We start from the raw sequence: 12,226 nt of genomic DNA on the forward strand, positions 1-12,226 counted from the left end.
AATCTATCTATCATCTACCTATCTGCCATCCTCTCTAATAAAATGGTAATATGCAAATTAACCATCACTCCGCTACATAAACCACACCCACCAGCCAAGCCACGCCCACCAGCCAATCAGGGCGAGTATGCAAATTAACCCCAATCCAAGATGGCTACAGCCACAGAGAGCAAGGTTTCCCAGGTAACAGAGGAAGCCAAGCTTTCCATAGCCGTTGCAGGCCTAAGCCTCCACTCAAGCTACAAAGTTTCAATTATAGAAGGTAAACAAATTCAAACAAATGGCAGCAGAATGGAGCTTGAGAGAGCAGGCCAGGGTTGCCGGCGGCAACAGGGGAAGCAAAGCTTTCCGCACACCCTGGCTGGCCCCACCCGCTTAAGGCTACAAAGTTTCAATTGTAGAAGGTGAATTAACTGCCATAGAAATGTCTGCCAGAGCCCCAGGCTTGGCTCCGCTCCAGGCTACAAAGTTTCAATTGTAGAAGGAAAATAAATTCCAGATACCAGGGCCTCCCCTTGGGTTGCCAGGGGGCGTGGCCGGCCTGCAAACCACCACAGGCCCCTCGCTCAGGCCGCCCCACACCCCAAGGGAACCCCCACCCTTATCTGTGACACCCTTCAGGGCAAACCAGCTGGCCCCCACCCGTGCACCAGGCCTCTATCCTATCTAATAAAAGAATAATATACAGATTGATCATCACTGCAACACACAATATAGCTGCCCCCATGTGGTCAAAGATCCTGCCCCCACGTGGACACAAGATGGCCACCACAAGATGGCCAGCAGGAGAGGGCAGTTGGGAGGCACCCGGCCTGCAAGGGAGGGCAGTTGTGAGGGACCAGGCCTGCAAGCGAGGGCAGTTGAGAGGGACCAGGCCTGCAAGGGAGGTCAGTTGGAGGTGATCAACCCTGCAGAAGAGGGCAGTTAGGGGTGACCAGGCTGGCAGAGGAGGGAAGTTGGGGGCAAACAGGCTGGCAGGGGAGCAGTTAAGCATCAACCAGGCTGGCAGCAGAGTGGTTAGGAGGTGATCAGGCTGGCAGGCAGAAGTGGTTAGGGGCAATCAGGAAGGCAGGCAGGCAAGCAGTTGGGAGCCAGCAGTCCTGGATTGTGAGAGGGATGTCCGACTGCCCGTTTAGGCCCAATCCCACCAGGATCGGGCCTAAACGGGCAGTCGGACATCCCTCCGGGAGTCCCAGATTGGAGAGGGTACAGGCTGGGCTGAGGGACAACCCCCTGCCGTGCACGAATTTCGTGCACCGGGCTTCTAGTATATATATATCCATCCTATTGGTTCTGTTTCTCTGGAGAACCCTGACTAATATAACAACCAATGTGAAAATCTTTGTTACAACATCCCAGTCAGAAAGCCTACCTATTTCTGCTTGAAGTATTACAGGAGATTTTGTTTCATCAGAAATATTTGTCTTTCTGGGGTAGATTTGGTTGTTTGAAATTTCTTTTTTTTCCCTTTATCTTCTCTTATTTATTTCTTTTGGGGAGAGTAGGGAATGGGAGTGAAAATTCCATTTTCTCTAACTTCCTGTCACTAATTAGTTGTAGGTGGTGAGATGGAAAGAAAGATCTTGTATCATAATGTTACTTTTCACTATGTAAAGTGAGGAAATTAGTGGTTGCCCTTAGTACCATACAATATTAACGAGAGAGTCAATGGTAAAATATATGTTTAAATTATTTAGCATTTTTTGGTATGAGGTTTAGTTATCATTGCCACTTTTTCTTCCAAGCCATTACCCTCCTTCATAGGAGAATTATTAAGCAGCTGTACATGACATTGCTTGGTGTTGTATTTTACATTATATAAATTAAGATATGCAAGAATATTTATTTCTCTTTTTCTATAAGTAAAAGTAAACTTCATCCCAAGTGCCAGTGTTTTTAATCGACAGAAACTTAATCTTCCCTTGTACTACATCTTAGTTCTTGAAAGCTTATGTAATAATAGTGGCCCGGTGCACGAAATTCGTGAATGGGGGGAGAATTGTTCCTCAGCCCGCCTGCACCCTCTCCAATCTGGGACCCCTCGAAGGATGTCCTACTGCCGGTTTACAGGGATCGGGCCTAAACTGGCAATCGGACATCCCTGTCACAATGTCTGGGACTGCTGGCTCCAGCCGCTCACCTGCCTGCCTGCCTGCCTAATTGCCCCTAACCACTCTGCCTGCCGGCCTGCTTGCCCCCAACTGCCCCCCTGCTGGCCTGTTCACTCCAAACTGCCCGCCCTGCTGTCCTGATCACCTCCACCTGACCCTCACTGATGGCCTGCTCACTCCCAACTGGCCCCCCTGCTGGTCTGCTTACCCCCAACAGCCCCTGCCGTCCCATCCTGGCCTGATCATGCCCTGGCGACCCAAGGTCCCAGCCCCTCCTTTTTTTCTTTTTCTTTTTTTTTTTCCAGAGCCTCCTTGAGCGGAGGCCAGGCCCGGCTGGAAGCAAGTATTTAGGATTTATTTATCTTCTATAATTAAAACTTTGTAGCCTTGAGCGGAGGCCAGAGCCGGCCAGGGCAAAAGCTTGATTTCCTCCATCACCGGGGGCAACCCAAGCCTCCTGCTCAGCACCAGAGCTGTGGCCGCTGCCATCTTGGTTGGGTTAATTTGCATACTCACTCCTGATTGGCTGGTGGGCATGGCTTGTGCGTGTATCGGATTGATGGTTAATTTGCATGTTTCTTTTTTATTAGTATAGATCATAAAAATGGAAAATGAGAGCTATGGGTGAAGTTTTGTCCAGATAGAAAAGTCTGCCCTTGTTTATGTATTTCACTCATCAGACCCTGCTGTTCTGTGTCAGCTCTCAATTGTTTTCCTTAAGGTTGCTTCAATTTAAGTGCTTTTCATAACAATTATAAAGTTTCTCTCAGATGCCCTGAAATTCATCTTGCTATTCCACTACTACCACAAGTATGGTAGTAGTTGGTAAGGTATCTAAGACCTATCTGCCTACAAGTATTAATAGATTTCTTTCCTCTGAAAGCTACAATAATTTTTTAAGAATGTCTAGGACAGAAAAACATCTGTTCCTGTTTCTTCTCTTGGATGCCTCAAACCAAATGGGATATTCTCATTTCCTGCCCTGACTCTGCCCTGCTTCTCACCACTAATTGGCTCCACCATTGTGGAAAAAGTAGGATGTGTGAGGGACCTACAATAGGGTCCCATAGTTTCTTCCCTTCCCTTCATATTATTTATTCCTATGGGTTAATGTAGTTGACATAGATAGAGTGGTAAAAATGGAGATAGAAAAAATAAATATGAATATGATACAGGTGACCTTGCCCCTTGATCATATCTTCTGCTCTTTACCTAATATAATTACATAGCAAATTTTTATGATCCCTCTTTTGCTCACTCCCTCACTAGGACTTTTCTGCCCCATTTATACTGCATACTTTTCTAAACAAAACCAGAATTAAATCCTAAACTCTTTCTATTCTATATTTGTTCTTGTACTGGCTGGAGGGAAAACACACAGCCAATGTGTTCATGGTTTTTTAGTGCTTCCTGGCTCTCTAGATATACTCTGCTAATTCAGGTATTCTCACACTATCAAGAATCACCGTTTTATACTTTTGCTTTTATACTCATCTTCAGATAATGCCCTTTCTTTGGGAAAATTGGAAGAAATTCCATAGACACTTATCAACATGTCTACACAACTACCTTCAAAAAATGCCAACAAACGCTTTGTGCCTAGTGATCCATAATTCTCTCTCAAACCTGCCCTTTTATTTGAGCATTAGATCTCATACCTTGGAACCATACTATAACTTACCATATTCCGATTATCTCCAACAATTTAATGTCAGAGTAACCATTTTTGGTGTTGTAATCAAAATGGCTTTAAATAATATATATATATATATATATATATATATATATATATATATTTCCCACTTTTCTTTTTCCTATAACAGTTCTATATTCTGATATTCCACCATTGTTGACATTTACACTTGGATACCTAATATGTATTTTAATCTTAACATGGCCAAGATAGAATTGCTGCTCTTTCTCCTTAAACTTTCTCCACCAATAACCTTTCTTCAATTGGTTGACAACTCTATTTTTCCACTTGTTTAGAACAAACATTTTGAAGTCACTCTTGATTTTTCTCTTTCTTTATTTCCTGTGTCAAATATATTACAAATCTTATTTGCTCAACATTCAAAATGCATCCAAAATACTGCCACTTCTCATTACTATATAACTATCACTCTGACCACCATTATTTCCTTCTTGGATTTGTATAAATAGCCCCTAGTAGATTCCTCTGCATCTATTCTTGGCCTCTCACAGTTTGTTCTTGATTCTTCAGCCAAAGTAAGTGAATCACATCACTCTTCTGCCTAGCACCTTGCAATGGCTCTACATTCCACAAATGCAATGCCAAATTCATTAAAATGGTCTACAAGTTTCTTCTAAAATTCCTCCATTATCTTTAACCCTTTGCACTCCCTTGCTTTTTTCTCGATTCCTTTATTCTACTCGGGATTTAATTTTTTAAATACCCCAGATTTTACAAAGCACGGCAGTAGAATAAAAAACTGGAGTTTCTTTTCATACAAACTTATTTGTTTGGATTTTTTTATATTTCAAATTATTGATACATTCAATAACCGTCACACTCGACATCCCAGTGCAAAAAGTTAAAAGGTTAATTCCCCATTACCTCCAAATTAATCTACTTCTCACTCATTACTTACTCAACCCTACCTACACCAGCTTCCCTTCTATAACTAAAATATGCTAGAAATATTCCCCTTTCAGTGTAGTTTGTTTGGATAGTTCCTCTGAATGGATCACTCAATTCCCAGGTGTTCACTTGGCTAACTCCATTACTTCCTTGAAATTTTGGTTCAAATCTTATCTTTCTAACTAGGGTCTACTCCTGCCTACCCTACTTAATACTACATTTTAAATTTCCTTTATCCTGCTTCTTTCTCAATGTTTAAAATATAATCTACTTTACTATATTTACTGCTAATTGTATTAAAAGCTCAATAGGGCAGATGTCATTACTGCTTTATAACTGATATATCTTAGTTAACAAAAAAGATCTGGAGCATAGTAGGCAATAAATAAATATCTATTAAATTAAATAATACAAGGGAGAAATCTATTACTTTTGACCCAATTTTCCTAATGGCATATCTGTTTGAAGTGTAAACATTTTTTATCCCATGTATCATCACATTCTGAGGTCAGAGAGATCATTAGGTCTAACTGATTGAATGACATAGAGTCTAGGACAGAGGTCCTCAAACTTTTTAAACAGGGGCCAGTTCACTGTCCTTCAGACTGTTGGAGGGCCGGACTATAGTTTAAAAAAAAAAACTATGAACAAATTCCTATGCACACTGCACATATCTTATTTTGAAGTAAAAAAACAAAACGGCAAAAACACCTGCATGTGGCCCGCTGGCTGTAGTTTGAGGACGCCTGGTCTAGGATATAAAGCAAAATACCTTAAAATTATCAACTAGTACATCAAATGTTATTTAGCTGTTGGTTGGTTGTTTTTTAATGTGGTCTTTAGAACTATCTGTTGTTTTAATTCCCGCATTTTATGTGGAATAAGAACTTCAGAAAAATTAAGGAACATGCTCAAGGTCATACAATCAGAAAGTGGCACAACTACTGTTTGAGCAGAAGTATTGTCAACTTTAATCCCTCCATTTCACATGGAGAAACATCATCACATTCTACTTTTCATTTCTTGTCTCTAGTCTAAATGCCATGTTTTTTCATATACTTTTTACTTTCTCATCACTCTAATCACATTCTTTAGTCTATAAATTCAGCCAATGATTACAGCCTGTCCCTCAAAATCAAAGTGGGTGTACATATCAAGTCTCAGTTTCAGTTTGGATACATCAATATGGTAATATGTGTCACAGACTTATTTCCTTTGAAGCAACACGTGTTCATTCTAGTAACATAATAACAGTGATATTGGTGTTTGCAATGACGTGACTAGCATACACAACTGTATATATGATGGCCAGGAGAAAATATTACTACATGTCTTTGTTCCCAGATTGCTTGCATTATTTTATTTTTCAATTAAATTTACTGTGGTAACATTGGTTCACAAAACCATACAGGTTTCAAGTGTACAACTCAATAAAACATCATCTGCACATTGCATCATGCACCCATTGCCCCAAGCAAAGTCTCTTTCCTTCCCCATTCACTCCCTTTGCCCACCTCCACCTACTCCCCACCCTCCTTTTCCTGCTGTGTCTATGTTATCTATATATATATATTTTTTTCCTTTTTGCTTCTCTTCTGTTCTTAATGTTTTCTCTTTCTTTTACACTTCCTAAATAAGAGATATATTACTAGGCAGTAGGACATACAAATATGAAGACGGGAATTAATCAGAACACACAGAGGAAAAATAGAGATATCAGACTGTGATACATTAGATGTGATACTGTAGATGTGATACATTACTGTGATACTGTAGAGATATCAGACTGTGATACATTCTTTTCTAAATATGATACATTCTTTTCTAAATGCTGTGCTGAAAATATATACAAATAGGGGAAAATTAAGTTTCATTAGCATTTCATTATTTTTTTCTAAATGTATGTTTGTGTGTGTGTGTGCTTACCTCAAACAATTACTTTGAACTGAGTCTGTCTTTTTTTCAATAAACTCTACTTCTGTTTTTAAGTATAATTATACAACAAAGATCAGGAATTACTTGTCATACATCCACCGAGATGTCAAACTTTTTATTTAAATAATATTAAAGATATTGTTGTAGTAATGTAGCTTCAACCTTTGAGAAAAATGTTCTATAGAGGCTGAGCACATTGTAAAGCTTTTTGCAGGCTTAAGCCAGAACTATTTTAAGGACAATTTAACATTAAGCTAGGATATGCCTTAAATAGTAGTAGCATACCTTTTGAATTTAATGGCTGTACAACTTCAATCGCCAATACTTTTGTCAAATTCTTTTCCAAACAGAAAACTAGAAAAAAAAAAGGATTAAACACTCTCGCAAGATAAAGCCTAGATGAAACTTTTGTTCCAGATATGATTGCACTTGTTTGGTTGAGTCAAATTCAATATTATTGTGAATGTCATGAGGAATTTGGCATCAGTGCTTGCAAACACTTTGTTTGAAAATGTGTATTTAAACAACTGAGTCAACATAGAGGCATCTGTGCATCTTTCTACTAACAAGGGACCCAAAGTATGTCTTTCAAACATTGGTATTAGCAAAGACCAGTGAGGCAAATCCTGGGAACACTGAAATGTATCTATTCATCACTCTGAAGGCAATGCTTTCTATTGACCATTGAAGATATGAGCACAGTCAAGGAATTACATAAGAATAGACATGTAGAATAGAAAATTTTCATGTGGTGATCATAAAGTATCTTCTGAACTCCTTTCTTAGGCTTGTAAATTTCTCCTTCTTTGATTCACATCTATCAGTGTAGAAGTCAAAACTTGCCTTTCTAGTCACAAGAGCAGAGATACACAGGTCTGTATTTCAAAAGTGAGAAAGCAGAGGTGCAACAGAATTCATCTTTTCTTGCAGAAGCCTTGGATATGTTCAGCTTTATGAGGACAACAGAATCAGGAATTTTGCTATCCAGTGCCTTGATTTATCACAAAAGCTATGATGTATTGGATGAACTACTCAATGCAGAATGGTAGCAGCAGTAGTTTCTTTCCTAACGCAATCCCCATTTTGCTTTATGTGCTTTCCTGGTTGGATTGAAAGGCTATGAGATATGAAGTGCCATATTTTTTTGTGTATAAGACGCCCCCCATTTTTCCAACTCCAAATTAAGAAATCAATATTTTAAACATAAACCAGAACACATTTTTATTTAGCAATTACCACAGGTATTATTTACATATCAGTACTGTGATATTATGCAGCATATCACTTTATTCAGCCTCTGTTGCATCACTGCTCTCTTCTTCATCACTATTAGTTCCAGACATATCAATTTCTTCAACTTCTATTGTATCATTGCTGTCTTCTGAGTCACTGTCTATATATGTGAGATCATCCTCATAAACTGGTGGCATTTTCTGAGCTAACTTTGTTCGTGTTCTCATGGCCATCCCTTCTCTCCTCATGAAATTGAAGCACCATTTTGCCTTTCCTGTAAAATCAACAATGTTCATTTCACTTGCAAACATTCTTGCCTGACATTGAATAAGCTTGGTTGACACACATAGCCACTCTGGCGCTGCTCCATAATCCAAGTCTTAAGCATTTGCTCCAAGTTTGCCCATTCTGCTGGTTTTCCTCTTAAGATCTTCTTTTTAGGCATCTTAAGGAGTTGTTCTTCCTCTTTTCTCCACTGTCTGATCATACACTCAGTGGGAGGATGTACAAATTGTCTCTCTGCAGCTCTATTTCCATGCTCTTTTGCATAGCTGATTACGTTCAGTTTGAATTTTGCAGAATAAGACAATCGCTTACTGGTATTTACCTTTTTATTTTTTGACATCTTTATGGGCTCAGAATGCTCTGGTCCCTGTTGCATCTGTGCACTCTCCACCTCCACCTCCAATTACGGCATCAGCTGATGTCAGTAACAATAAGGCTCATGATTGGAGGAAGTCTGTTTGATAAGATATGGGCAGCTACATACCCTCATGGCTCCTTCCTTGGCTGATTTCCGTGTATAAGAGGCCTCTCAATTTTCAGTCTAACGATTTTAGAAAAAAATAGTGTCTTATACATGGAAAAATATGGTAACTCTCTGATTCAGTTCTGATGTTAGTAATAAAGATCTCTGTCTGATGGATGTACCTTCATATGATTCTTTTGACAGTTTTCTCAATTGCCTTTCCCTATGTTTCTGTCACAACTTCTAGAAAAACACATACACATGCACACACACACGCACACACACAATTTTCACTAAGGTTTTTGCTTTTTCTAGGCCTTTATGCAGACCTCTGAAAGCTGCTGGAAAAAAGTCACAAAGCTAGGCTTAGTGATATGATAAATTTATATTAATCACTCTCAGGCTTTTCTCATCAACATTTAAGCATTCTCAACATTTTAAAGTGTTAAAAAATAATATATTCCCATTGTATCTTATATACATTAGCTACACATATTTCATTTCTTTATTTTATATTATCTCAATAAGCCTTTGTCAGTCTTAAAAACTTTAAGGCCTTTTTGTTGAAGAGGCCACAGAACATAGTGAAGATAATGCCAAGCAGAGGATAATATGAGTTGGATGACCAGAGGATCCATAGTGGGACCGTTTCAAGAATCAGTATTTGTCTTGCCTATAAAGTGGGCTAGGTAAGCCTGTGTCTACAGACCCTCTAGTTGAAATGAAATTAAGATATTATATTATTTTGGTGAAGAGAGAAAATAAAATTCTATAAAGGACTGGAAACAAAAGTTTTTGTTTTAAAATGTGAAGTTTAATTGTAAAAATTGTTGGGTTGTTTTTTGTTTTTTTTGTAAGTAAATAGATATCAACCTGTTTGCACACAAGTTGGTTGAGATATATACAAATATGATTATACACAGGTGTTATTTGTACCACAGAACAAAATCTATTTAAGTCTCTCTTAGCAACTCTCTTACAAAAGAATCGTATTCCTTGACTTCCTGAAACATAAGCTCTGAAGTTTTCCAATGTATCTCTGTCTTTTTCATGTTCCATGTGAACTCTAATCCTTAATAGTCAGCTACCAAATATATGTTCAGTAGTTTCAATGCACCCTAAACTCAACACATAACACATCCACATTTGGATTCTCTATCACTTTAAAACCTATTACTTTCCCTCTCTCCCCCCGTCCATCCATCTGTCTCATAACTTCCTCTCTTTTGGAAATACTGGAAACCTTAGTCCATGACTCTGTTTTCTCCCCCACTTCCCACAGTCCATCAATCACTGGCCTTACAAACCCTACTAGCACTTACATGTTTCTATGTCATTTACTTTTTTCTTTCTCTTTATACCCTATGCTAATTAATTTAAGACACCACCACTTTTCACCTATAATATTGAAAAGATTTGCCAACTGGAAACAATGTCTATATTCCTATCCCCTTTTGATCTATTCTCCATAGTGCAGCCTTAAAAATATTCACCAACAAAATGTAATAATGCTAAAACATTGACGAATAAATACCTTGTCCTATGTGAATTCCTTCTAAAACTGACATTGGAACTAATGATGTAGCTAACTACTACATCATTCTCATCTCCAGGTCATGAATTAAATACACTTTTTTAGAGAAATGATATATAATGCATTACAAATACTAGTTGTCTTTTCTAGGCCTTCCCATAGCAACTTGCATGAATACATTAATTTTATTATTACTAGTCCTAATTATTATTGAAAGTTATATAGTTACCTTACTATATTGAAAGCTCAATGAAAGGAGATTTTTAAATTACTCACCATTTTTTTTTACAGCCTACAATATAAAACTAAATCATTAGTAGTAGAAATATATTTGTAATATAAATAGTATTTATTATATAGAGAGGCTTTTATAGACTTATTCCTTTGGAATTTACAAAATTTTTACAAATTTTTAAAGTATATTAGATAAATTTCAATAAATTACATATATTAAAATGTACAATTTGAAACACTTAATATATATGTGGTTTTCTGAGAAAGCATCATCCTAGCAAGAGTCCTGGACTTTTGTAAATTATAGGAAAGTGATTTTATTAAACCAAGTTTAGCTCATTATTTATATTAAGATGAACATAAACACTCAGAATTTTGAATGTGGATTTTAAGGAAGGCTGGTACAATATGCAGTGGTGAAACACTTCTCCTTGTAAGCCACCATGATGTTCAGTAAAGAACTACTTTTGTGAGTTTATTGCATGGATTATATTTGGGACTGCCTCTTCCAGTGGTGAAGGCAGTCTGTGATTGCAGATGGTCAGAAAAAAAATTGTTTTGAAAGTTTAAATAAAATTTAAAGTAGTGAATTAAGCCTATTAATTCCCTAAAGATTTATCCCGCCATATCATATTTTAAGTACATCATTTTGGTGATTTAAAAATGTCTATTTTCTTACATCTCTGTTTCTAAGTTCTGTCCTGTCAGATATTAAGCATTTTTCACCACTCTGTCTCCAAATCTATTTAGCAAATAAAAAAAGATAACTTTTTAAACATTTTCAGGTGTTTAAAAACAAATGTGTTCTTAATATAATTATGTGCCAATTACTGCAAGTGCACATACATATACTAAAAACAAGTTTTATTGTTTATCTGAAACTCAAATTTAACTGGGCATTCTATATTCTGTCTGATAGCCATAACTAGTAAAGTGGCTAAATCATAACATGCATTTAGCAATTTTGTGTAATAAATTAATTAGGCCCCAGTCAAAGTTGATTGGCTGTCATTTTCATGGTTACTAAAATGTTAACTGGAGTTCTGTTTCTATGTACTATCCCTCTTTTAAACACTTGTTTTCTTTCTTCTGCCTCTATTGTCTCTCTAGCTATGGTTAGTCACTTTCCCATTAGCTCTTTCAGCATTTGGTTCCAACTATTCATCTCAAATAAGTTTTGTCTGAATGTTATAACATATTATGGTTTATTTAATTCTGGATCATGTTTATACTCTAGTTTACTATCTATATTAATAAAAGGCCTGTGGCCTTAATGCCGTGACACCGTCACGACCAAAGGAGCAGAGGCTCCCGTGGTGGGTGGGGCAGGGCATGAGCTACTAGGGGCCAAGAGCTACAAGCGGCTAAGGCCAGCTGAGGCAAATGGAAGCGAACTAGAGCTACTCTCGCACAATTTCGTGTGCATTGGGCCTCTAGTCTAAAAATAATATTTCCTATTTTTCTATTTTTAAGAAATGTGCTTCAAATTTATAATCATATAAGAAACATCAACTTTTTCAAGGACTAGATAAAATGGGAGGGGTGTGCATATTAGATTGCCTTTGGAATGTTTTAATACGTAGCATTTTTTCAGCTCATATTACATGAGGACTGGGTTGAAATTCCAATACCTTTTTATGATTACCACGACAAGCTCACAAAATGCAAAATCCCCAGCACCATACAATCCAATTGACTTACGGCCAAATTAGAGCAAAGGACTGAAAGAACTCAGCCAACCAGCAAACCATGGCAGAAAAAGATAAGCATTTTTTAGTTGATTATATGCCTGTTATGTCAATTAACCCAGTATTCCATTAATAAGCCGC

This window comes from Cnephaeus nilssonii (genome assembly GCF_951640355.1).
Source record: "Cnephaeus nilssonii genome assembly, chromosome: 1".
Taxonomy (NCBI): domain Eukaryota; kingdom Metazoa; phylum Chordata; class Mammalia; order Chiroptera; family Vespertilionidae; genus Cnephaeus; species Cnephaeus nilssonii.